The sequence below is a fragment of the Lissotriton helveticus genome, chromosome 1_1 (genome assembly GCF_964261635.1).
Source record: "Lissotriton helveticus chromosome 1_1, aLisHel1.1, whole genome shotgun sequence".
In the NCBI taxonomy this organism is placed as follows: Eukaryota; Metazoa; Chordata; class Amphibia; order Caudata; family Salamandridae; genus Lissotriton; species Lissotriton helveticus.
The window spans coordinates 96581194-96607318 of NC_136057.1; the positions used below are offsets into that span (position 1 = coordinate 96581194).

Genomic DNA, 26125 nt, shown 5'->3' on the forward strand with positions numbered 1-26125 from the left:
AGGTGCCGTCGCAAGGCCATAGCCAAGACCTATTTGCAGAACCGGGTCTGGAGGAGAGAGAGTATTCGGAGGAGTGAGGGCCGGCGTTCATGCACCATATACTGACTGAGAACTCTTGGTCCCCGCTCTGAGCTGGGCGGCTGAGGTCACATGGAGCTGCCGTCAGATTGCAGAGCTCCATATCCCCGACAAGCAAGTACAATGGGTTGGGATGGGACAAAGCGCTCTGCTAAGTTGGGGGAGGCGGGCGGTTTTAGACCCGTGCAGCAGGGAGGCAGGGAGGGGGGTGGGGGGGTTTTGTTGGTTGTTTTGGTTCTGGTTTTCTTGTTTTCTTGTAGTATTTTATGGCACAGCACAGGATATACTGCACTGCATGAGGGTGACACTTTAATTGGAGACGATGCTCTGCTGGGATCGTTCCTTCAGGGCACATATCACACCCAGCTCGATGGCGACACACTTGGAGGCTACACCTGAGCTCCACATGGCACGTCCCTCCCGCTCACCAACACTTGCGGCACTCACATGGAATGTTCGGGGATTGGGCGATAGGGTGAAGCGAGGCCTAGTGTTACAATATTTGAAACGCTGTAAACCGGCGATAGTCATGCTGCAGGAGACCCATCTAGTGGGCACGGGCTCTAGAGCGATGGATAGATGGGGGTATAAATTCATTACTCATGCGGACTCCTCCTCCGGCTCTAGGGGGACTGGGATCCTTATACGGAAAAACTTCCCATTGATATGTCAGCAAACTAAGATAGATACTCAGGGCCGCTTCGCAGCAGTGACGGTACAGTGGGAAGGCCAACTCTTTAACTTTGTGTCTGTCTACATCCCGCCTGGCCTGCATGCCGCGGCTCACACTGCCCTAGCCTGCTACTGGCCCTACCGACGGCGACACTGGTTTTAGGGGGCGACTTCAATGACGTTGTGGATCATGCGCTTGATAGACACCCACAGGCTGGGACGGTGCGGGGAGGCGGGCGACTCTCCGGTCTGTTGGACGCCTTGGGACTGACGGACTGCTGGCGATACAAACACCCCTACGACAGGCACTACACCTATTACTCAGCGACACATAATTGCCTCTCACGGATTGACCACGTTTTAATGTCAGGGGAGGGACTTCATGGAGTGGAAGAGGTGACAATCTGCCCCAGAGGGATCTCCGACCACTCCCTGCTACTACTCACATACACGAACCCCCGCTCTCATAGGTGCCGTATGTTTCCGGTTCATGCGAATTATCTGCAGAACGCCCCATTGAAAAAATCCCTCACCACTACTGCTGAGCAATATTTCCGGGAGAATGCAGGCTCAGTTGACTCCCGGAGTACCCTGTGGGAAGCGTTTAAAACAGTGTTACGGGGGCAGGCAATTGCGTCGGTAACGGCCCATAGGAGAACGCAACAGCAAGAACTTAGCGCCCTGGAGGAGGCCCTTGCAAAGGCCATCTCTAGACAGGACTCCAATCCGTCTCTGGGAGCCGCCCAGGCGGTCCGGCTGTGCCGAATAGAATGAATGGCATATCAGAAGGAATTGGTTAGGTCCTCGATTCAGGCCACCCGACACAGGATTTACGAACTGGGCGATAAGGCAGGAAAAATGCTGGCTTGGCTTGATAAAAAAGAAAGGGCAGGTAGGGTCATTGACGTTGCCTGACGGAAGTGCGACCTCAGACCCCGGTGTCATAGTTGACCTGCTGGCTGATCACTACGAAGCAATCTACGCTCCCCAGGCGAGGTTCTCGGCGGAGGAGGCTTACGATTACATTAAGGATCTGGCGATCCCCTGCCTCTCACCTGAGACAGCGCTTTTACTGGAGGCCGATATTACCGTGGAGGAGGTGAGGGACGCGACTGAGGCAGTGGCGTCTGGAAAAGCACTGGGACCCAACGGTCTCCCGGTGGAACTGTACAAACAAACAGCCCAGACGACAGCCCCCCATCTCCTTAACATGTTCCGGGACAGCCTGGAAGTGGGTATGCTGCCGAGTGATCAACGTCTGGCCACAATCATCCCGATCCACAAACCTGGTAAGGCAGCGGAGGACTGTACTTCTTACCGCCCCATCTCCCTGCTCAATGCGGAGCCGAAGATCCTCGCCAAATTGTTAGCGCAGCGGTTGGCCCCCCACCTTGCCACTCTGGTACATCCGGATCAGTCCGGCTTTATGCAAAATCGTAATACCTCGCATAATTTGCGACGTTTACAAGCGGTACTGGCTCGCCGAGAGTCTATACAGGAACCGGCGGTATTGCTTTCCCTGGACGCCACTATGGCGTTTGACACTGTGGAGTGGCCTTATCTATTCGCTGTGCTTCGCCACATGGGCTTCGGCCCCCACTTCTGTGCATGGGTCCGACTGCTCTACACCAACCCCCTGGCTCAGGTGGCGACTAATGGCCACATCTCCAGGGACTTCCCGCTCGGGCGTGGGACGCGGCATGGTTGCCCATTATCCCCTCTGCTGTTTACACTAGTCCTGGAGCCACTGGCGATTTGGGTCAGATGGGAACCATCCATTAGGGGTATCCGGTGGTCACCGACGTGGGAAGATCGGATATCGCTATACGCTGATGATGTCCTGCTCTATCTAACCTCCCCGAAGAAATCGATCCCGGAACTGCTCAATGTTTGCGAGAAGTTTGGGAGAGTATCGGGCTATAGAATTAACTGGTCGAAGTCAGTTCTATTCATTCTTGCTGGCTGCCCCCCCCCCCCCCCTACCGAGGGACTGTCCGTTAAATTACACTACCACCCCCTTTAAACATCTTGGAGTTTACGTCACTCCTTGCACGGACGAATTCCACGTCTTGAACCTGAAACCCCCCCTGGAACGGTTTATTAGAGATGTCAAGGTGTGGCGCTCCCTTCCACTCACTCTTTTGGGCAAAGCCGCCCTGTTTAAAATGATGGCACTGCCCCGCTTTTTGTACCTCCTTGAAAACTCACCGTTTCCAGTGCCCCCCTCCTATTTTAAAGCCATCACAGCGGCAGTTTCTACTCTGCTTTGGGACGGGAAACCGGCTCGTATTGCGCAGAACAAGCTGGTGAAAGACTGGTACGATGGGGGTATAGCGCTCCCTAGTATTGAATTGTATTACTGGGCTGCCCACCTTAAACAGATCAACTACTGGTTGCACGCCTCACAAACGGAACCAGCCTACATGGCGGACAGGCAGAATATCGAATCCAGAGGCCTGTTGAGAAACCTTTATAGCCGAACCATCCCGACTGAGCTAAGTGGCCCGACTCGTCACACGATTCAAATCTGGTATAAGGCACACAGTCATCTTCAGTGTGCAAACACCGTTACACAGATGACGCCCCTGTGGGACTCATACAGGTTGGGTTACATGGGCAATACTAAGGGGTTCAGGGCGTGGGACGCCATAGGCATTTCAGTGGTGGGGGACCTCTGGAAAAATCACAAAGTCGTAGATTTTGATTTTCTACAGACCAAATACGGTATGGCTCGGTCCGAACATTACAGGTTCATGCAGATACGGCATGCACTGAGGGCAGCCATTCCGGAGGGAACGAATTTGCAGGAATCTACCCCTCTAGAAGACAGACTATTAACAGAACACATGTCCCGAAAAGCCACCTCCTATACATACCGGAAGCTAGTTAACAATCTCCCTGACATGTTGTCCAAATTGCGTTCCAGTTGGGTGGCGGATATAGGTGACCTGGACGACTCAGAGTGGCAGGAGGCTCTCTCGTCACCGCGCGAGTCTGCGATTCCCTCCAGGCTTAGACTGGTACAGCTGAAAATACTGCACCGTACATACTATACCAGAACGGTCCTGTACAAGATAGGAAAGGCTGAACACGATTACTGTCTCCGTGGATGTGGAGAAAGGGGGACGTTCTATCACACCATTTGGGATTGTGGGAGATTGGCAGGGTATTGGACAGCGGTGATGCGAACTGTCTCACAGACTGTGGCTACCTCCCTGCTGCCCGACCCGCGCTGCTGCTTACTGAACATATGGGAAGCAGCGGACTTAACACATCGACAGCAGGATTGGGTAATGTTGGGCCTGCTGGTCGCGAAGCGCAATGTGGCTAAACTGTGGGGATCACCTGTGTTACCCACACTGAGGGAATGGTGCTGCGACATGGATGACGCAATGGTGGCTGAGAAGGCAGTGTTTGTCCAGAGGGGTTGCCCCAAGAAATGGGGTCTGATCTGGGGGGCGTGGAACAGGTATAGGGGAAACATTTGTGAACCACCGAGGGAGGACTCAGAAGAGTGTTTGTCGGATTAAGGATTACAACTATACTATGGCTGCAGGTGGTGACAGGCCCTGCAGCTTTGGAGACCTCCCGATCATTACAGGAGAGGGAGGTGCTGGGAACGGTTCTGGAATGCATCACTAACATTAACGATAATGTAATTGCGGATATATGTCTATTTACCCTCTGGGATCGCTTTGTGTTTTTCTACTGTTGTGCCCTTGTTTTCATGAAAAGTTTGGTTCTACAGTTAAAAAGCAGACCTTCGTAATTTCAGGCAATGATAACAGCTCCATTAAGCACACTATGTATTATTTGCCGCCGGGCCTCAGGGATGCCGGCTAAACGGCTGTGTAACTCTTTACATTGTAGATTTAATACTGGCGTACTCGCGGCCGGCCCCAGAGGTTGTAGGCCTTAAGCTGTGTTCTGACGATAATGTGCAATAAAGGTCTTTAAAAAATAAATAAAAAAAAGGTAGGGTAGTCCACAACTTTCTTTTTTAAGGAAGTGGTAAACCGCCTTAGTAAAAACAAGGAGAGTGGTTGCTTCACCTGGCTTGAGGGTCCGTCAAAACAAAAACCTACTCTATCAGTGAATGGTCGACATGTTTCATGCTTTAACCCCTTCCACGCTGATGACGAGCTGGGCTCGTCATGAGGTAGCCCAGCTCGTCACGTAAAGTGCGCTTTCGCAAATCGCCGCGTACGGGCGGAATTCCGCCCGCACGCTTGCGGTTAGTTGTTCAGAGTGATACTCAGCATTTCCTCAGGACCAGAAGGGACTATCTACACTACTATGGTCACATCTGCCATGTCATAGTAGGGTGTAAGGTGGTTGACATGGATGAACCTCTTATGATTTCTGTCAGAGCCATGGTCTACCAGGTAGGTGACCGCACCTTTTCTTTCTAGGATAGGGTAGGGTCCACTCCACTTACCTTGCAGAGCACTAGGAGCCACAGGCCCCAAAACCTATACCATCTGCCCAGGCTGGAACTCAACCATAGCAGCCTTTTGGCATTACCAGAGCTTCTGGAGCTCTATGCTGGCCGCAACGTTTTTGCTTGCTTTTTCCACGTATTCATTCATCATCATACATCCTGGAGCAAAAGCCAAGCACATAGTCTACTATATCTGCTAGGGTTCAACAAGAGGTTTCTCCAATCCCTCCTTCACAAGGCACAGTGGTCCCGACAGGAAACCCAAACAGAAGCTAACTCCCTTCTGTGGCCCTTCCCAATAGGCGAAATGCAGGCATGGAAGTAAGACATCCCATCTTCTTTGGAATTGTTCATGGAGTCCACCAATCATGCCCTTCATGGTCTTGTTAAATCTTTCAACACGGCCATTACACATGGCAGAGTGGCTTTGGCCACACTGTCCAGGACTTATGCAGCGGGGGATTGGAGGTCCCACATTTCGACCCCAAATATTATGCTGTACAATTGCAACACACAGCTCGATGGCTCAACACAGTCCCTAGTTGGGAAATGCGGCTCTTGGCGGGAATGGTGGACGCTGGTTGTCTTCCAGAGCTGTTAATGGAGGAATCAGGTACACCGAGAGATACTCCATATATTGTGCGACAAATGGCCGAGTATGGCAATGGTTTGTAGCACCATTCCATAGGGAGCTCCCAATCTGGATATTAAAACCAATCAGGCAGATGGCACTCAGTATGTCCTTCCAGGCATGGAGGGAGGGGGATGCGAGCAATAGGGTGAATTGTACCCAGATGAGACTTATCGCCTTAAACATGCCCGCAAAGAGTTTGGTCTAAGCCAGGGGCAATTTTTACAACATGCGGGCTTGCCTGACGTAACTAAGCACACCTGGCTATGCTATTCGACAGCTCCGCCGCATACTCAAACACTTGAGATACTTGAGATACTGCTAACCTATGGAGCGTGTAGACACCTAATTATGCATCTTTACAGAACAATGCGATCAGATACAGTAGGCACTACACACGGGCCCGAGAGGCCTGGAATTTAGACTTTGACATTCCAATGGAAGATCAAGACTGGCAGCGGGCCTGTGAACTAACATGCATGATTTCTAGTAATGCCCATTTTCGACTGATACATCATAATTTTCTGCGAAGAACCTACTTAACGCCACAAGAACTTAATCGAATGGTCGGGTCTTGCCCAGATATATGCCTGTGCTGCAACATTGTGGGGGCCGATTTCTTACATTAACCTTGGTCCTGTGATGCAATACACTCCTTCTGGCAACTAGCTGTCGAAGAATTGGTGCATGCCACACAACTAAGTATTGAGCTGACACCCAAATGTTGTTTATTAGGCCTGTTTAGATGTCAGAAGGGCGCAAGATAACCTGCACATTTGGTCAGTTTCTATGGTACTGGCATGGCGTAGAATTGCAATCACATGGCTGCCCCAGCATGCCCCACCGATTGCGCTCTGGCATAGAGATGGGCCTCTTCTACGGCGGCCGCTTCTATCTCGTCTTGGTCAGATTCTTCCCCAAAGATATCCAGAGTTTGTTGAATGCTTTGACGATGCCTCTCTCATCATCGAGCCTGATGATCGGGTAGAGTCCTCTTGGACCGGAACGACTTACAAGCGTCGCAGTCTTCCTCCTTGTGCCCTGGTGAGAGGCACAAATTACAAACTTGATGTAGGTCGGTGCGAGGGTACTTGGCGTGGCACCCAGGAGAGAAACAGAATGGAGTCCGTTCCATTTGCAGATGGCTGGCCCTACGCAGCAAGGCCTGACGGTTGCCCACAAGGTTTTCTATCGAAATGGGAAATTTGGCGATCGATTTGAAACGAGGAAAACAGGGAAACGCGTACTGAAACAATACCATTGAGGGTAGAGTGGACTGCGCACTGAGGGGAACCCGAAGAGCGGTTTCAGAGCGCAGCAATACACATCAGAACCCGTTTGGGGTAAGAAACAATCTAAGAATGCAGTCGATGCCCATGCGCACTATCACCGAAAGGAGGAGTCACCTTACCTCGTGGCTGGAAAGACTTCTTCAAAGAAAAACAACTTGCAAACATCCGGACCCAACACAAAATGGCAGGAGTATGCAAAGCAGGTGCATCTACAGCGTACATGCCTCGAACAGAGGATTAATGGCCCCCAAATCCCTGCCATGGTATCTTGTCATGTTGTGGCTGAGTGTGCCATGTGATGTGTCAGGATATAGTGCTTTGTGTGATTTGGTCATTTTTGATAAGGTGGAGTGCTGAATGGTTAGGAAATTTTTGATTTTCTTAGTTTTTGGGATCGTGTGATATGGTGCGGTACCTACCGTATGATGTAAGTAAATACATTACATTGCTATTATACGGTAAGTATGTGGGGGTGAGTGTATTTAGGGCCGAAGCCTTGCCGATTATATGCAGAATAACAGGTCCGGGAAGTCACTGCTGACTAGGGCAGGTTAGCCGCTGCACAGGCCTTGGGCATTGATCCTTTTGAGGATAATATGTGAAGGGCCACTGGTGACTGGAGCTGGCTAGCAACAACGCTGGCCTCTGGTATTCATTACAGGCAGGGTAACAATGCATGTCAATATTGACTGGAACTGGTTTTGAATATTTGCAGGATTTAAGGTACAGGGGTCACCACTGACTGGAGTTACTTAGCAGGATAATAGATCTCAGGGGGCCAATACTGACTGAAGCTGGTTAGTATGATCACTAGTCCCAAGGTGCTACTAATGACTCAAGTTGGCTAGAATGATAACAGGTCCCAGGGGCCAGTACTAACAGGAGCTGGCTAGTAGGCTTACATACAGGCCCAAGGGGGCACTACTGACTGGAGCTGGCTAAAAGAATAACAGGTCCAAGGGTGGTGGGGTGCGAGTGGCACCAGTGACCAGAGTTGGCTAGAAGCATTGACGACCTTTGGTATTGATTAAGTGCAGGATTCTAGGTCAGAGGAGGCACTGCTGAATACAGCTGGATAGCAGCAGTGGTGGCCTCTTTGAAGAAGGAATTGAGAAAGCATAACTGGATATACTGGTTTCTTTAATACCGATAAGTGTTTACACATGAATGCCACAATCTGTAGTAATATATTACATTACCAAATTACAATATTCTTATTTTAATTTGATGTGTTTGTTAGCCTTAATATGCCTGCAAAGTTACATGATTCTATTAGGGCCCAGAACCATTTTATTTAGTGATGTCCATCTGCACACTTTCCTACATCTTGTAGTAAATTGAATATTGAAACAAGCATTTACAATGCAATAGGTCTCGCAACATTAATGTTTGAGTTATTGGCATTGTGTATGACAATGCGTTGCATAAAATTTTTAGCAAACGTTGAATTGGTAAGCAGTGAGAGTATGTGCAAGAGTATGGTGTTGCTCACAGCTGTTATTATTCACACAGCTCTGATGATGCACCTCACGCACGGGGATGACGCAGTAATTATTCACACAGCCCTGATGATGCACCTCAGGCACGGGCTCACAGCTGTTATTATTCACACAGCTCTGATGATGCACCTCAGCACGGGGCTGACGCAGTTATTATTCACACAGCTCTGATGATGCACCTCATCACGGGGCTGCCGGCAGTTATTATTCACACAGCTCTGATGATGCACCTCAGGAATGGGACTCACAGCTGTTATTATTCACACAGCTCTTATGATGCACCTCAGGCACGGGGCTGACGCAGTTATTATTCACACAGCTCTGATGATACAACTCAGGCACGGGGGGCTCACAGCTGTTATTATTCACACAGCTCTGATGATGCACCTCGCGCACGGGGCTGACACAGTTATTATTCACACAGCTCTGATGATGCACCTCACGCACGGGGCTGACGCCTCATGAAAGTGCCTGTATTTCTGAGCCTCCCTTGAAACTTGAAAGAGAGGCAAATAAGTTCCCTAAATATTATAGGAGAGGATAAAATACTATTCTACCATTATTCTTCGTTTGCTTCAACAAAGTGTTTGTGGGTCTTGAAGTACTTTGGCCAAATAGGGAGACTAAAAATACCAGCATGCAAGTGCTTTTTATTTACTTTCAGATGACGACCGCGTCGTACGTCACGACGCTCTGACGTTCCTGCGCGTAGTGTGATCGTATTGCACTGTCCTGCCCTCCCACTGCAGCGGCGCGAGGCAGGGCTTGGCGTCAGTGGTCCAGGAAGGGTGCGCTCTCCCTCAAAACTCAGCCAGCAGCAGGACGCTCATGGTGCCCGTATCGCCCCTGTGATGCCTCTACCCTGGGTAGAAAATGCCAGTGTGACCAGCAGTCTCCACGGAAGAAGCCGGACTAACGCTGGAGGGGAGCTGGGAACTAGGCGATGTGGCTGGTGGGTCGGAATACGATGCACCACCTGAGCCGGGAGGAGTGGCGCCGATGCGGTGAGTTGCCTTAGTTGGAGGGGGGCGGCGGGAGGGTCTCTGTGCGCTTGTGTGTGTGTGCGGCGGCGGGGGGGTGTCTCTGTATGTGTGCGTGCGTGTATGTGCGCTCGTGTATGCGTGTGGTTGTGTGTGTCTCTGTGTGCGCATGCGTGTTTGAAAGCAGGGGGAGGTGTGGCTGTGTGTGTTTGCGCTTCCCAGGAGACAGGAGATGGCCACAGCGTGCGCGTTCTCGCGCACGCGGCCCGCTCCGATCCGATTTTTCAAGATGCGCGTGGCCATCTCTTATCTCCTGGGAAGCTGAGCCAGTGACAATAGGTCTCTGGCCTGACCGCGCTTTCGCGCGGTTAACGCCACGAGACCTAAAAAGTAGTTAAGGCTGTAGAAAGCCAGATAGAGGACTTGGCCAACTCAATTTAGGCCGAGAAGAAGGAACAGAAGACTGCAAAGAAGTGACTCCAAACCTGGGGGAAACTTCAAATCGATGCGGTGAAGGTCCTGGATGCCAAGATTGAGCATCTCGATAATCTTTTACGAGGAAAGCAGCTGAGAGTACTCCGAGTCTCATCATGAATCCAGGCTGACACTTTGAGAAAAATGTAAAGTACAGCAAAATTCAACTTGGTTGGGAAGGAGATCGAGAACTCCTACCGTTAGTGGGGCAAATGTATACACCTCCCCACAATGCTTGGAGAAACAATATGGTCACTGTGGGAACAGAGATAGTGAACTTGGAAAATGTGAACCTGCACAAAGAATTATCAGCCACTATCGAAAAATGCACAGTGATGATGGAGAAGGAACAGCTCCTCTTATTTTCCAAGCTAAGCCCAGAGATGATTTCATGCACTTTCATGCAAGAGGGCTATTCTGGGGGTGAACAGAAACCTGGATGGGAAGGGTATTGTGGCTTTGACAGGTACCTGGCGAAGTTTGAGGTGGAACATGGGGGGAACAAAATATGTGCTATCCCAGCAGACTGATTCATCAAAGAGTTTCTGAGAAAGTTTCTAATTGAAAGTTTGTCCCCTTAATGGGTGTGTACCTGACTGCTTATAACACTGGTATCTCAACTTTTTACCATGACCCTAGTGTTATGCTATCCTAGCGTGTCCACAGAGGCATAGGCCTATCTCCAGTAATGCAAGGTCCAGAAACTGTTCGGCGACTTGGGAGAGATTCACATAGCTCTGGACTACTATTACTGTCCCATGTGCATCACATAAAGCGGTGCTGGCAGGGTACCATGTTTTGTCAATCTTTAGTGAGACCAAACCGTATGGTTATGAAGGGTGCTGACTTCTGACCCCTCTAATGTAAAGTTCTGCTATTGTGTGAAATCCAAAATCTTGCTTTGATATTCCTTATCCATGTCGACCGAGTGTATGTGTAGTAAGTGTGTATCACATGTTTGGTAGTAAGATTCAGTGTGTGGTATAAGCCTGAGTTCTGAATGCCCTTGGGTTAGCATAGCACAAGATGGAGGAGGACAGCTTCCCCAGACAGTGAAGCAGATTGCCTGCATTCTTGTGGATGGAAGATGGGAGGGTCAGGTACCAAACTGAGGGAGGAAGGAGACAGGGCTCAGTTAGAAATTGAATGAGGACCTTTATTGGAAAGGACTGCTGATTTGGTAGGTACCAGAGTAGAGAGGCAGGACTATAGTTTCTGTTGTTCAAGTTGAGGACGTTTTTAGGTGTCTGCATGCCAGGCAGTTTTGCAGAGGGTAAGGGACAATACCTGAAATCAGCACAACTGCTAGAGAAGCAGGTGATCTACCTGCCTAGCTTCTAGACACCTGCCTCCCTTGCTTCAGGGGAAGGAAGGAGAGTGCTAAGGCCATTAATGAAGAGAAAATGTTCAGGAGGAGTTTTCCTGGCATGAGCAACACCCAGAGACTGCTAACTGCACTTAGAAGCGAAGACATAACCAAAGCATTTTGTGCAGATTCTCCAGTAGCAGCCCCTACAGTCGACGGGGTACATCAATCAAGCCAAGTAGTCATTCTGTGCAGTCAAACACCCATGTGATGCCTATTGCAGCCGACCCTCAGGAGGGTCCCTAGGAGAAACTGCAATTGCTGCTGAAGCAGATCACAGCTCAGGGACCACAAATGCCTAAAGGAGCAACCCTTCATGTGAACCAGGCCAGAGTCCACACCTACCTATAACATTCCTGTAGGCTGCATAGGCCAGGACAGACACCTGCTGAGCTCCTCCCCTGTCGCCAACTTCAGGGCCAAGTTAAATTGATTGGGTGAGCAGATAAAGGAACATTTCACAAAAGGCTGAACTAAACATGCAGATTTCTGCAGCAGAAATAGTGACTGTTGCATAAGCAATCCCGATAATTTGGGTACGTTTGTTGAACTGAACTACCCTGAATGATTAATGGCCTAGTGAATGGCACATGTGCTTGTAAGTGCATTAGAATGTAAGATCTAGACATGAAAACCACTCTCAAAACGCCACACAGCTGGTGGGCTGCTTCACTAGACATCGTACTCGGATTTACGACCTTGCAGCTGAGCCCTATTGAATGCTGTCCTATTAGACTCTGCTGTGATAATAAAAGGCTTTCTTTCCACCAAAAAAAGTATATGGTTTGACAAAGCATTTATTGTGGTTGTTGTTTGAAAGTTGAGTTCTGAGATCTTGCCCCTGACCCCAACACCATCTTCCAGACAAAACAGTTGACCACTGAAAGCTGCTACCCCAAGAGTCAATTGCAGAAAGGGTGTTTATGGACCAGTTTGGAGCCATAGCAGAACAAACCCCAGGACACAAGTTGCAAATGACCTCAACCACCAGAGTTGGGGCCCAGAAGCCTGTCTGCCTCCCAAATGTACCCTACACATTGAACAACAGCTCCTAGTCCTTTACTCATCATCACCGTTATGTACAAAGTAAAACCAGTATGAGAAGTCTGGCAACAAATACAAAAGCTGAAATTACCATGAACATGGTCTTGGCTTTACACTAATAACGAGTTAGGTTTTCAAACATCTGTTGGAGACGTGCTGCTGGGCATTCTCTTAAGAACTGTTTGGACACAGTTACACAAATCGGAAAAGCGAATTTGAGGGGGAAAAGATAATCCTCAGTTAACATTACAATAAGTAAAAATGCTAGTAAGAAAAGCAGAGCATTAGGCGAATTTTAAATGTAGACCTCCAAGGATGTCATAGCAAAAACAAATTATTCTTACAAGTCCAAAACAAAGTTAAAACAACACAAGCATTCAACTTGTGCGCACATTTAGCTGTAGCAAAAAAAACAAGCAAGCTCACCGCCTCAGCCAGGCTTCAACAGGAAGCCAGGCAACCTTTGTTGGGACGGGGGCGGGGCCGAACAAATACAGGAAGCAGACGGGAGTCTACCCCACGCTCCTGTGCCCACCGGAAGATTTGCGTCTCAGCTAGCGGGGCTCCCGTGCTCGTGGAGAGCCCTGCGGCCCCCACCTGTTGCCCAGAATGACCCGCTGGCTGCCGAGGGACACGCATGAAGAACCTGGTGAGTGGGGTGTGAGGGGGATGTGTGCGCGTGTGGGGATGTGTGCGACGGTGGGGGTGGGAGGGGTTATCTGTATGTATGTGTGTGTGCATGCGTGCATGGGCGCTCGTGTGTGTGTCTCTGTGCATGCTCATGCGTTTGTGGTGTGTGGTGTTGGAGCTTCCCAGGAGACAGCAGCTGGCCACAGCGAGCGCGTTCGCGTGCGCGTGGCCCGCTCCGATCGCCTTCTCGAAGAGGAAATGCGCGCGGACAGGTGCTGTTGACTGGAAAGCAGAGTCGCTCACAATAGGTCTCTGGCGAGACAGCGCTTCGCGCTGTAATCGCCGCGAGACCTCAAACGGAAGTGTTATTTCCAGAAACAGTGAATTCTGCAGCTTGTGTATCTTTTATCTGCACCTCACAGACTCCTCACATTCCTCTCGAGAGAAGATTCTGCCACCTACTCATGAGTGTCGTTTCAGTAACTGTTTCTGTCACGTGTTCATATTTCTTGTATTAGGAGAAAAGTGTATAAAAATAGTTTGTGTAGCATTAACCTTATATACTCCAACTTGCTTTAAGGTGGATGCTCTCGTCCATTGCAAAGACAATTGTCACTTGTTAGTTTACTTGGCCTTTTGCTATTTTTGCATTAAATGTATGATAGATGTGTTGGCCTCCCGGTGTGTTGTGTTTTATTTTACATATCACAAGAGATGACAAGGAAAATGACAGTCCAGTATACACATTCTTCATATAAATCAACTAACAGTATACTGTTCTGGAGGTTCAGTCCCATAGACATTATCTCTACCTGAACGCAGACACCTCTGATGGGGGTCCTCGCTATTGGATAAGTCAGTATGTCCTGAATTTTAGGAGGGTTACCGTATCTAGTGCACTCTGTTAGGCAGCGCTCACCTGTGGTAGTAAGATGGTAATAGGCACCTTATCACCTATGCACGGTGCAGGGCTTTGAGTTACAGAGCTCCTCACGCTGTGGAGAAGATTAGGTCACATTTACCCATTTTCCCATATTTGGTACTGATGAAATGCCAATAGATTGCTCCATGACTACACAAGGCATGAAAAAAGTTGACCTGAAGTATAGACCCCAGCTTACCAGCAGGTCCATAGGTGATCGATACTTTCACACAGTGATAGGGGCCATTAGTTCCTCAATTTCTCTGCCACTGTTTTTAATCTCAACATGGAGCAGGAAGATCACATTAACTATATTGTGGAAACTGGTCGAGGGTTGATCTTATATTCAGACTTCACCAATCTCACATCTTATGACACAACATCCTCTGTCCTTCTATGCTCTTCCGGCGTACTTAATAAAAGATCTTCGACAAAATGCCCTCTTGTGGTGCCTGCCAGGCATTGTAGCGCCGGCCTGGTGAGGAGTATAGCCCAATGATGAAGCATGTCACCTTCAGGTGAGTGAACGCAACTTGTCTTAAAAGCACATGCTTCCTAGGGTGTCTGCGTTCAGTTATAGATAATGTCGCTGGGACTGAACCTTCGAAACAGTATACAGTGATTTGAATGTTTTATTTTAACAAATGTACATAGCAGATATTGGCCCTTCCTTGTTTCACAAAAATGATTGAATACCTGCCTCGGAGCACACTTCTTACAGACGAGTATGGGGTTATCATGTTGCTGCTACAAGCTCCTTACCTGTGCGAGTTATCGGGATCGATGCAGGGGGCAGACCCAAACCAGCCACATGTGAAGATCAATGACAAATACTGAAGATTTAACAGAGCTTCCAAGCTGGTGACCATTACTTAATTGACCCTGAAAATAAAAGACACGTTTTTAGTATTCTGGTGACTCATGACCATAAAAAACAAAGGTTATAAATTCAATGTTGTGTCAAATACTGAAAAAATTGGAACTGGATGTGCTGAATCGCATGTTGTCGCAGGTCATGCGTGACACCCTCCACCACTATTGCTTATTGGATTTGTAGTTTTGTTTTTCTCATTAAAAGGATGGGCTCTAAAGTCCCAGTGTTCTAAGCGATGTTAGTTAAAATCAGAGGCCTGACGGAGAAGGAAGCATGACACTGCTCTGCTTAGCAGTGAGATGACTGACAGTTCCCCAGCCCTTCCATTCTTTGATCTACAGAGGCTTGTTGGCGATTCATATTTTTTTGCAACGACAAAGAAACTTATATTGCAGCTTGTGCCAACTGAAGAGATAAAACCCCTGGACGTGTTTCATTAACTACTGACAAACATGAACAATCAAGAATATGAGTTTCTGGAAAACTATCAAGCACCCAATCAGAATTAGCCGCCCTTCACACCCAGGAATTCTTGAGGCTTTGGAGAGGGTGAATTGCACGTGGTATAAGAGGAACACTACATCGACTCAAAGCTCACTTCTCAGGGATGTTCTGAAATGCCAGCCTCATGGCACACTTAGCCAGCTCTTCACCTCCTCCTCCTCAAACTGTTGACCAGCTATCAGGGCAAATGAGCCTGCAGCAAAGCATCGCTGGCTTGGTTCCACACCGGGACAGGCAAGGTGGCCAACTCCATACTCCTCCAAGTCAGCACGCACTCTGGTCGAGCCAGTCCTAACCCCACATGAATGTTCCCCATCACAACTATTTTATTGGTACTAAGTTATGTTTCTGCCAAATGATTGAGTCAAAAATTGAAAGGTTTTACTATGAAGTGCTGAAAGAGAAATCATGAAGTTTTTCAATATTTCGGAGTCTGCCACAGTACACAGGAGCATTATTTATCTACAGCAGCAAATCATGTATGTGCCCTGTAGAAAGCACGTTTGAATGAAACATGGAATGCATTGCAGCCAAAAATCCATACAACAACATAGAGTGTAAGATAACTTGTGTTATTATTGCAGCAGAACGAAATGCCATTCCTAATGTGTACGTCATTTTAAAGACAACCCCAGTAAAATGTATGGTCAGTGTTGTTCTTCTGCCTGTTAAACGACAATCTCCATTAATGTGCCAGGAAATAAAATACAATGAGAAATCCTACTCTATGGCAGGGTGCTGCCTGCCACTATATTGCAGGTTACTTCCAACATAATCTGATGTATACATACATACTCCAGGGTGCTGCCAGCTATCGGGTCTGCACACAGCAGACTGGAGCCACCCAGGAAGGAGGTAAGCTCTACATTTCATCTTAAGCCCTTAGGTTATATTCACAGCCTGATGGGTCTGAAGAACTTTATCCTCGCTCTAATTGCGCCGAGCAGATGGACGTAGCCCAACATAGACTGTGTTGTAGGCTGGGTGATGCCTGGCATCTTATTATCGTTGGCGGGAGGATGAAGCTCTGATAGGAGCTGCTACAAGAAGAGCAAAGTAGCAGGACCACAGATCGCCACAGAGCGACAACTGCCCAGAAGCTGAAGAAAGAACTCTGGAACAGCAAACCTCCTAAACCCTGGAGATTCTCCAGGGTAAGCAAATGATTGTAATGAAATGCAAACTGAAGCATTAAGGTCACACACTACAACATCTTTCCCTTTAAACCGAAGATAACAGCATACAATAAAAAACTAACCAAAAAGCAACAAAACTAGAAAATGCATTTCCAAATGCTGCAAAAGAGAAACAGTTAATACAAATTAACAATATTAACCACTTCAGCGCTAATGACAAGGGTAACTCGTCATGGACTTTCCATTGATTTCAATGGAAAGTCAATGGAGCTCGTCGAGGACCCTTAGCAGCCAAGTGGTTAAACTTTGTTGGTACCTTAGTAATGTGCTTACTTCTTGGCTTCACTCCATCTGCAGCAATAACGCTCTGAAAGGAGAAATTACTGCTGTGAGTCTCAGAGTCTTCAGTATTACTGGTCTCAGTCACGAAGACTGCGGTGTCAGAAGATAACTTTCTCTTATTTGGCTTTATTGTTCCACCAATCACGCCATCGCTTTTAGCAGACACACTACTGTCAGCAGCATCATAACTTCAGGCAGATCAGCAAAGCGGATATCACCACTCACATTGGGTGAACAGACTCGTCTCTGCTACATACATCCACTCTGTTCTATAATTTGCTTGGAGCTGCCAAAATGCAAAGAGCTGCAATATATTCGCCACACTTTCCTGACTACCTTGTTTTTAAAAGTTGTGACATTCAAGCGTGATTCTTGGTTCATTTGCAAGCTGAATTTTTTTAGAGGTTCTATTGCCACACAATACTCGTCCCATATTCCAATTTGTCCACAGGGTGCTTCAACCCTGGTAGGTTATCAACTGCCTGTTTTGCAGATAATTTCAGATCGTTTCTGTAAGAAACTGAATTATTATTTGCGGTAGATGAGGAACAATCACAACCGTTGTCAGAGTGAACTTTCAAAGCCATTCAATTAACCTAGGATCAACCCCCCTGTACCTAAGCACCGAACAGGCAGGCTTAACTTAAGGTAATATGTAAAATATGTATGCAAAACCAAAAAAGTAAAAGTCAAAATGCAAAACAAAAAACAAAAAAACAAAAAAAGAAATAGAAAAATAAAGTAAAGTGTATTGAACAAAATGACACTAAAATGACAAAATCCAATAAGGAGAATGAGATATGAACTGTAACGCTGTAAGAATCACCAGGTGCCAATGGGTGAGGGGCCCGGGCATGGATTAGTCTCTCTGGAGCTGACTGCCAAGTCAGAGGAAACCGGAGGCCACGGCTTGCAAGCACATAATGCAGGAATTAGCCGCAGTGGTACTAGAAGACATCTAGTGCTCCAGGCTCAGATAGGGCTGCTGGTTTACAGGGGGATTCACAGCAGGTTCGGGCGCAAAGTGCTTAGAGTATTGAGAACAATTAGCAGATGCCCAGCAGGGCAATAGCAGACGGTTGAAGGCAGCAAGGCCCGGACGAGACTGAAAGGGAGTGACAACTATGGCCCTCACCATCATGCAACAGCATAGTGGAGCTCAGCGGGAGGACAACCCAGTGACAGCCACCCACTGGGGCTGGGACCCCCACAACAAAGCAGGCTGGTCTGGTGATGTGGTAAGAGATATAGCAGCCATGTCCTCAGCGAGAAGCAAGAAGGATCAGAATCTATAAAAGATGCTGACCAAGCTCCCGATGACTGGCAGCGGAGAAGGGAGGATCTCCCCAATGACACAAATCAGCCAAGATGTGGACACCTCTGAAGCCCCAGTTACCCACGCATTTTTAGAGTCGCTATTCGGTGCATTACGAGGCGACTTGCAGACACTGAAAAGGTAAATAGCGGGGAGATGATAAGGCGAGACGTCGATGCCGTTGGGGACCGTGTGGCCTCCATAGAGGATCAGGGGCAAGCCCGGGAAGAGGAAGTGGAGCATCTATAGCAAGAGATACTCCGGCTCAAGGCTCAACAGAGCGATCTCTAGGTACACACAGAAGACCTGAGAATCGGTCTTGGCGAAACAACATCTGTGTTAAGGGAGTTCGACCTAAAAAAGAAGGGCCAGACATCACACAATACCTGCAGGGTCTCTTCAGGAGCATACTGGGCACCCTCACCGGATATTTTGGCTTACATTCCAGACTTTCAACTAAAAGAGTGCACACTACGTACTGCCAGGAACAAGCAACCACTAAGATATCAGGACCACTCCATAGCTTTGTACCAGAACCTGGCTCCAATACCCCTTCAAAGGTGTTGGGTGTTCCGAGTGGCAACCACGCGTCTTTGAAATCAAGGAATACCGTATTCTTTGGGTCACGCTTTCCGGCTGATTTTCATATGGCAGGGCAAACTCCTCCAGCTCAGATCCATGCAGGACACTTACCAGGTGCTGGGCATTGAGAATCCAATCCAGGTGGAGAAAGAGGGCCCACAGACCAAAGCTCCTCGAGAAAGATGGCATAAGGTCTACGGGAGGCGTAGCACAGAGCGAGCAACAAGACCGGACCCCAAGACCATGGCATGAGAAATTCTGACAGTGCTGGAGACATTGTTGAAAGAGACATTCCCCTATGATGACACCGTGAACGACTGAGGGACAGATAAGTGACATTTGCAAGGCTGGGTGGGCGGCGAACAAATCTGCTGGGAGCGTAGAGACACGGGGAGTGTAGAGACACGGGGAACAGGCCACACACGTTCCCAACTATTCCAACATCCAAGGACGCGCACGCACGAAAGGCGGGCCCTGGACAATTTGAGGTTAACGGGTTTCTAAGTTGGAGTTAGGGAGGGGAGGGTGGAGAACTGGTATGCAGGTAAAAGACGTTGAAGAGAGGATCAAAGGGCAATGGAGACTGGGCAGACGTTGGGGGCTCAGGGGGAAAAGGGATTACAGGGACCCAAATACAGGCCAAAGCTGGTGCACTCACTATGACACGCTATTTCCCAGCCCACACTGAAAATTCTCACTCTCAACGCGAGAGGTCTCAACAATCTCAATAAAAGGAGGTCCATCCTTTCCTACCCGGATAACATGGAGGCAGATGTGTGCCTCCTCCAGGAGACACAGCTCCTCTCCAAAGATTGGCATAGAATGAGGTCACGACTCTTTCCCCAGCAGTTCTTTTCATCTACCCTGGATAAGAAGGTGGGTGGCTATTTTAGTAGCCATACGTTTTAAGGGGACAGTGGAGGAAAAGGTGGCCGAAATCAAAGAGGTTGATGAGAGCAGGGCCATCGATAGCGTAGGTGTTGGTATGAGTATTTTAGATGCCGAAATTGTGTCGCAAACTGGCAGATACTGCTCCTGCAATCACCCTTCACCTGATATACGATCAATCCAGGGGCTGCCTCAATTGCCTATAGATAGAAACGGGTCCTCCCCCCCACCCCCTTATACCAATAACCATTTCAAATACCAACCCCACCAGGGATGGTGCTAATAGGTTAAACAGGCCCAGGGGCTCGAATCAGAACAGGTTGTCTAGTAACTCGTGCATTAATGCCGCCCCAAGTATGAATGGCTAATCAGAATATCCTGAGTCTGATGCTCGCTACTTGCCCTTATGTGTTGGTAATGGCAGGAGTACCTACTTTAAAGAGGGATCAGCATGAGTCATGGGACTAGCTACGCAATAAATGTGCGGAATGGCTATCGAGGCATAGAAGCTTCTATGTATCCGAAATAAAGGTTATTATTATGGCACGCAGGTTTGTGTGAGTCAGTGCATCTACAAAAAATATCGAAGGGGACAGTATTCTAATTAACTTTCGCAGACCTTCTTTGGTGAGACACCTACTAAGGGGTTGCTAATTCATAACACCTAATAGCACTAACATATGCGCACTACCCCTTGGTTATTTCTACAAACCAAGTCATGCTCCTTTCACCAACAATTCCTCTTGAATTACTACCTCTAATAGGTTCTAGGCCTTGTCTGGATTAGAGACCCAAGATGGACTATCAACTTTTGGGGAAAATACTGATCTTGCTATTAGGTTACCTCCTGCCCTGCCAGTAACTGAGTGTACTATTCCCACCCCCCTCCACCCTCCACCGATTTACATCGTCCACGGCGCCCTGCCGAACTCAACGGGCTGCACGCGCTGCAGAGGGGGTTGGGCACTGGCGGCGTCCTGCTGACTCCGGATGACCTGCGCTACTGTGGGAGTGCCCCCTACCTGCATATCGCGGACTTTGCACTGGCCTGGCACTGAGTGCTGAAGCTGGGAGTGCGGTGCTCCATTGCCCCCCACTGTGCCGAGGCGAGGAGACAAGAGTGGACCCGGACTGGCGAAGCCGCATGCTTGCTCACTGGGCGGCCTACCATAGCCCCGATCCGTCTGGCCCGAGCGGTGATCCCTGCGCGACACACGTGGGTGATGTGAAGACTTGGAGAGCGCGCCAGGCTGGACTACTTGGACTTACTCTGCCCCCCCCCCCCTTCTGGGAGATCTCCAGTCACTTGTGCCATAGTGAGACTTATTGCACTGCGTCATTGACCAGCCGCGACGCAATCGCTAATGTCGGGGGGTCCCAAAACGAGGGCTGTCACGGGCAACGCGCAGGTGAAGGGGAAAATTGCGAAACAGATGGAGGTGGACCACACAGCCTCCAAGCTGGATTCGATGTTGGCGGCCATGGAACGGCTTGAGGAGTCGATGCAACAGACCCGAGCCTCCTTAGAATCTAAGATCGACAGCGTGGCTATAGACATGACCCATCTTAGTGCTGACCACAAAAAACTTTCGGAGAGGACGACGACGCTGGAGACCGCAGTAACAGACCTGACTCCCAAGATATCCCAGATGGACAAACATGTGCAGAGCCTTCTCAACAGGGTGGAGTTTCTGGAGGATCGCGCGGAGGATGCGGAAGGGAGGGCGAGACGGAACAACATCCGCATCGTGGGACTACCGGAGAGATGGGAACCCCGGGAGGCCCCAGAAGACGTGGAGCGGTGGCTCAGAGACATTCTTCCGGAAGGCACCCTCTCGCAGCACTTTGTGGTGGAGCGCGCCCATCGTGTGCCGTCTAAACCCCCCCCTGAGGGCTCGAACCCTCGGCCCATGCTCATCCGAGTGTTGAACTATCGAGACCGCGATACTATACTGCGGGAGGTCAGGAAGTTAGAGGAGGTCAGAGTGGACAATGCCACGATCATGTTCTTCCCGGACTACACGATACAAGTGCAACGGCAGCGCCACTCCTTCATGGACGTTAAACAGCGGCTCCGCCGCATGGCACTCAAGTACTCCTTGCTCTTCCCTGCCCGTCTGCGCGTTGTAGCCCAAGACAAAACGTATTTCTTCAATACACCTGAAGCTGCTGAGTCCTGGCTCGACTCGGGTATTGTTCAGGACCCAGGTGGCCCACCCCCGAGATCCCGTCGCGGAGGAGGCGCTCGTCGACGCCGGCGCAGGAGACACTCGACGGCGAGCTCGGTGCGCCAAGAGGTGAACATTGGTCCTACTCCGGAACACCGCCAGGAGGAGCAACAGGAGGCGATCCGCAGAGTGGCAGAGATCAGCGGGTCGCAGCAAGATGCCCCGACCATTGGTGCCAGTCCTGGCGCCACGGGGAGTGATGATGACTATATATATGGCCTACCGGATTCGCAGGTGTCTGTTGAACTTCCAGATGTCACGCCGCAGACTGCAGATTTACTCAACTGACAATACTGTGAGCTCACTGTCGATTAGTGTAAAGGGAACTACAATTACCCGCGCCTTCTGTGCCTCCACGATACTGATGCACGGGGAGACTGCTGTGCCACCTCGAGGGACACTGGGGTGCGACCAGAACTCGGAGGCTTGAGCGTTGAGCGAACTGCTGGCTCAGTGAACCGAGACTGCCCTGTTGTTGGTGGGTCTTGAGGGGGGGAATGGGCGCACTGCCCCCTGATGGTAAGTCCTTGCAGAAGAACCAGCTGCAGAATCTGTGGGCCTGTTGCCGCCTTGACAGCGCTAGGATCTGTGCGCCTCCACTGTCATTGGGCGCTACGAACTGAGACGCCTGTGGCATGGGGGGAGAACCCATGTCCTTGTTGCATGTAATCTGAGTGCATTTATTTCACGAGCTTAGTAAACCCCCCCCTACAATCTTTTAGGAAGTACGAACAGTTAGTGCTCACTAGAGCGTTTGGACGACGGCATGTTTTGCAGTTGCCCTTTTGGCATTATTATTCACTGTTTCATGGTTACTGGATCGGTACAATTTTCCCCTCCCCTTAATGTGTGTAGGAGGCTTGGAGCAGATTGGTGGGCAATGTATTTGATGTCATGTGATGGTTTGAACGGGTGGGTCGCAATTTGCTGTGAGACGGGTGGGTGGGGATCCGGGGTAGTGGAGAAGAAATGTTCTAATGGCTGTGGTTAAATTTTGTACTTGGAATGTACGCGGTATGCACACCCCCTCGCGTCGCTATCAGGTGTACTCGTATCTCAAGCGGCATCAGGTACAGATAGCGCTATTACAAGAGACGCACCTGACAGGACCAGAGGAGCATACCCTGCGCCGCCGCTGGAGAGGGCAAATATATGCTACAGGTTACTCTGCTTACGCGCGCAGGGCTCTCATATGGATTCGCCCTGGGGTCCCCTTTGCTATGACGCATAGCCACATAGATGAGGAAGGTAGATATGTACTACTGCAAGGCAACCTAGACGGCAAACACATAGTCCTGGCGTCTATATACGCTCCTAACATCGACCAGGGCCGTTTTCTCACACGCCTGTCGTCAGCGCTTGCAGCGTGGCCGGGAGTGCCGCTCTTACTGGGAGGCGACTATAATTGTGTCCTGGACGTGGGGTTGGATAGATCCACCCCTCCTTTGGCGAATGCGACGATGCATGGTACATCGCGCACGTTTGCTGACTGGGCAGCGCAATGGGATCTCGCTGATGCTTGGCGCTGCCGCAATCCCATGACACGGACTTACTCGTACTATTCCGGCGCCCACGCACTCCATGTCAGACTCGACAGGTTCATGCTGACCAGCGATCTCTTACCGTTAGTCACGGACGCTCAATATCTGGGTCGCACTCATTCAGACCACAATCCACACACGCTTGACTTTGCCTGGGAGCGCCCACACCCGCCGATACCCACGTGGCGACTCCAGCCTGACGTACTGTTGGATGCTCCCTTTCGGGAACTGCTCTCGAGCCGTATCTTACAGTATTTTGAGGACAACAATGATACCGCGACTACCCCGCAAGTTGAATGGGATGCATTCAAGGTGGTGATGAGGGGCCACTGTCTGGGAGCGCAGGCGGGAATACGACGACAGGTAGACAGAGAACTGACACACATAGAGACGGAACTACTGTCGGGCGAACGGGAGGCGGTGGAGGTAGACGACTCGGCCTTGCTGGATGCGCGCGACAGGCACGCGATACTGCTCGATAGGCTGAAAAACTTGAACTATGCAGCCCATTCGGCGCGCATGCATCATGCTGGAGATAAAGTTGGCAAACTTCTGACTTGGCTAATCAGAAGGGACACCCAAACGCTGCCTGTGATGTCAATCCGCACGACGCAGGGAAATGTGGTCTCCACTCAGAGGGCTATCCATGAAGCGTTTTCAGATCACTACAGGGCCTTTTACTGCTCTCGCTTGCGAGTGACTGCAACAGAGATCGCTGAGTACTTGTCGGACCTCCCACTGCCGACGGCCACTAATGCGCAGTGTGAGGAACTGGGAGCGCCGTTCACTGCAGAGGAACTCCGGTCTGTCATATACTCTCTTTCGAATGGCAAGTCCCCCGGGCCCGATGGCCTGCCGGCGGAGTTTTATAAGGCATACTCCACCATTCTCATTCCTGAATTGCTGCGGGTGTATGCGGCGGCGATACGAGAAGCGGCACTTCCTCCGTCCCTGAACGAGGCCAATGTGATCTCCCTATTGAAACCTGACAAAGATGCGTTGAACATGGGATCTTACCGGCCGCTGGCCCTCCTAAACACGGATTATAAGATCCTAGCATCTGCACTGGCCCAGAGATTAGCACCCTTGGTCCCTACACTAGTACACACAGACCAGAACGGATTTGTTCCTACCCGCAGTACGTCTTACAATATTAGACGACTCTTTCGAGTGCAGAGTCAGGCTGTGTCCCAGTGGCCACGTTCGGGGTGTGTGATCCTCGATCTTGAAAAGGCATTCGATTCGGTGGAATGGCCCTACCTAGCACTAGTGCTGGAGAAGTTTGGACTGGGTGCGGCTTACCTTCGAATGGTGGAACTCCTTTACTCTGCTCCTGTGGTGCGGGTTAGGACGAACAGGCTCTTCTCGGACCCGATTCGTGTCCGTAGGGGCACTAGACAGGGGTGTCCTCTCTCCCCGCTGATATTCGCGCTCGTGATGGAACCACTGGCGACGCTGCTACGAGCCTCTGGCGAGACTTGGGGGATCCGGCTGATGGATGGGATGCACTCGGTATCTCTCTATGCCGATGACCTGCTGCTCTATGTCAGGGACCTGTCAGGGACTCGTGCTTGTGGCGCGCCCCTGCTTGCTCCCGCAAGGCGGATGCCGCCAGAAGCACAAGTATGTGCTTCCAAAAAGAGCAGAGCAACGGCTAAAGGTCCTCTTATGCAGTGCATGCGCACTGAGTATGCGAGATCTAAAAATGGCATCCAGTATGGTACCCTTTACATGGGTGCTTGTGTTTATCAGTTGTTTCAGTTGCATGGCCTCCATGTCATGAATTAATCTAACTGCTGTGGTATTATAAGGTTCATCCAGATGGAAGTTTAAGTCCCCCAATAATGTAATGGAGCTCTTGCTGGCCACCAAGTCTGCTATTAAGCTGGGAAATTCCTCTAGGAATGGAGTGGGGGGTCCTGGGGGTCTATAGAGCAGAGTGCCTGAAAACGAGTTATTAGCCGATGTTTTAGGCTGAATTGTACAGTTTCACTGTTGGTGGTGGCAACGGACGATATCATGCATTCTTAGTCGTTTTTGTAAATGATTGCTACCCCGCCTTCCATTTTTCCCATCCTGCCTTGTCTTTGGATAAGCAAATCTGGGGTTAGTCCTTGGATTATGTCAGGGGCGGACCAGTCATTAACCAACGTTTCAGTAACGAAGAGAATGTCAAGTTCTTCATTCTCTATTAGCATTATGATTTCTGTGGTGTGTGCCGGCATAATCTACTGTTAATAAGTCCCATGTCCCATTGCTCATTCCTTGTGGGCCTATCTAGTTGTAGTTGCTCTTCAATCTTGCCTGAGTTAAACTTAGTCCGGCAGAGAAGGCATGACATCTTCTTCTCTATCAAGCTTGTAGGCGCTAGAGTAATCTCACATTGGACTCTACCGGAGTATCTCAATGAGAGTAATAATGCTCTATCATATGTGATGAGCTTACCGTTTTCTGGGTTGAATCCGGCATGGTTCCTTGCCCATGACCTTGTCCGGACGCAGGCGGGCTTGCCTTAGGCGCGCCAGCAGCGTGCCGCTGCCCGTCCGTGCTGCGGGCACCATAAGTAGGCTTTTGCTTAACTCAGTGGTTCCCAAAGTGTGCGCCGCGGCACCCTGGTGCGCGTGATTAGAAGCCAGGGGCGCCGCGGCGCAGGATGTGGGTCGTGGAAATTGCAGCCGCAATTTCT

At 49.7% G+C, this 26125-nt stretch overlaps 1 long non-coding RNA gene across 1 annotated transcript in view; it reads right to left on the minus strand.

The window, feature by feature from the left end:
- LOC144756832 (uncharacterized) overlaps positions 1-16952 on the minus strand; it is a 46506-nt gene extending 29554 nt beyond the window's left edge. The window contains exons 1-2 of the long non-coding RNA XR_013595374.1: positions 16860-16952; positions 14792-14911 (exon numbers count right to left, since the gene is read on the minus strand). This is a non-coding gene — a long non-coding RNA (uncharacterized LOC144756832). The remainder of the gene's footprint in view (positions 1-14791; positions 14912-16859) is intronic.
- Between the last annotated feature and the right edge of the window lie 9173 nt (positions 16953-26125).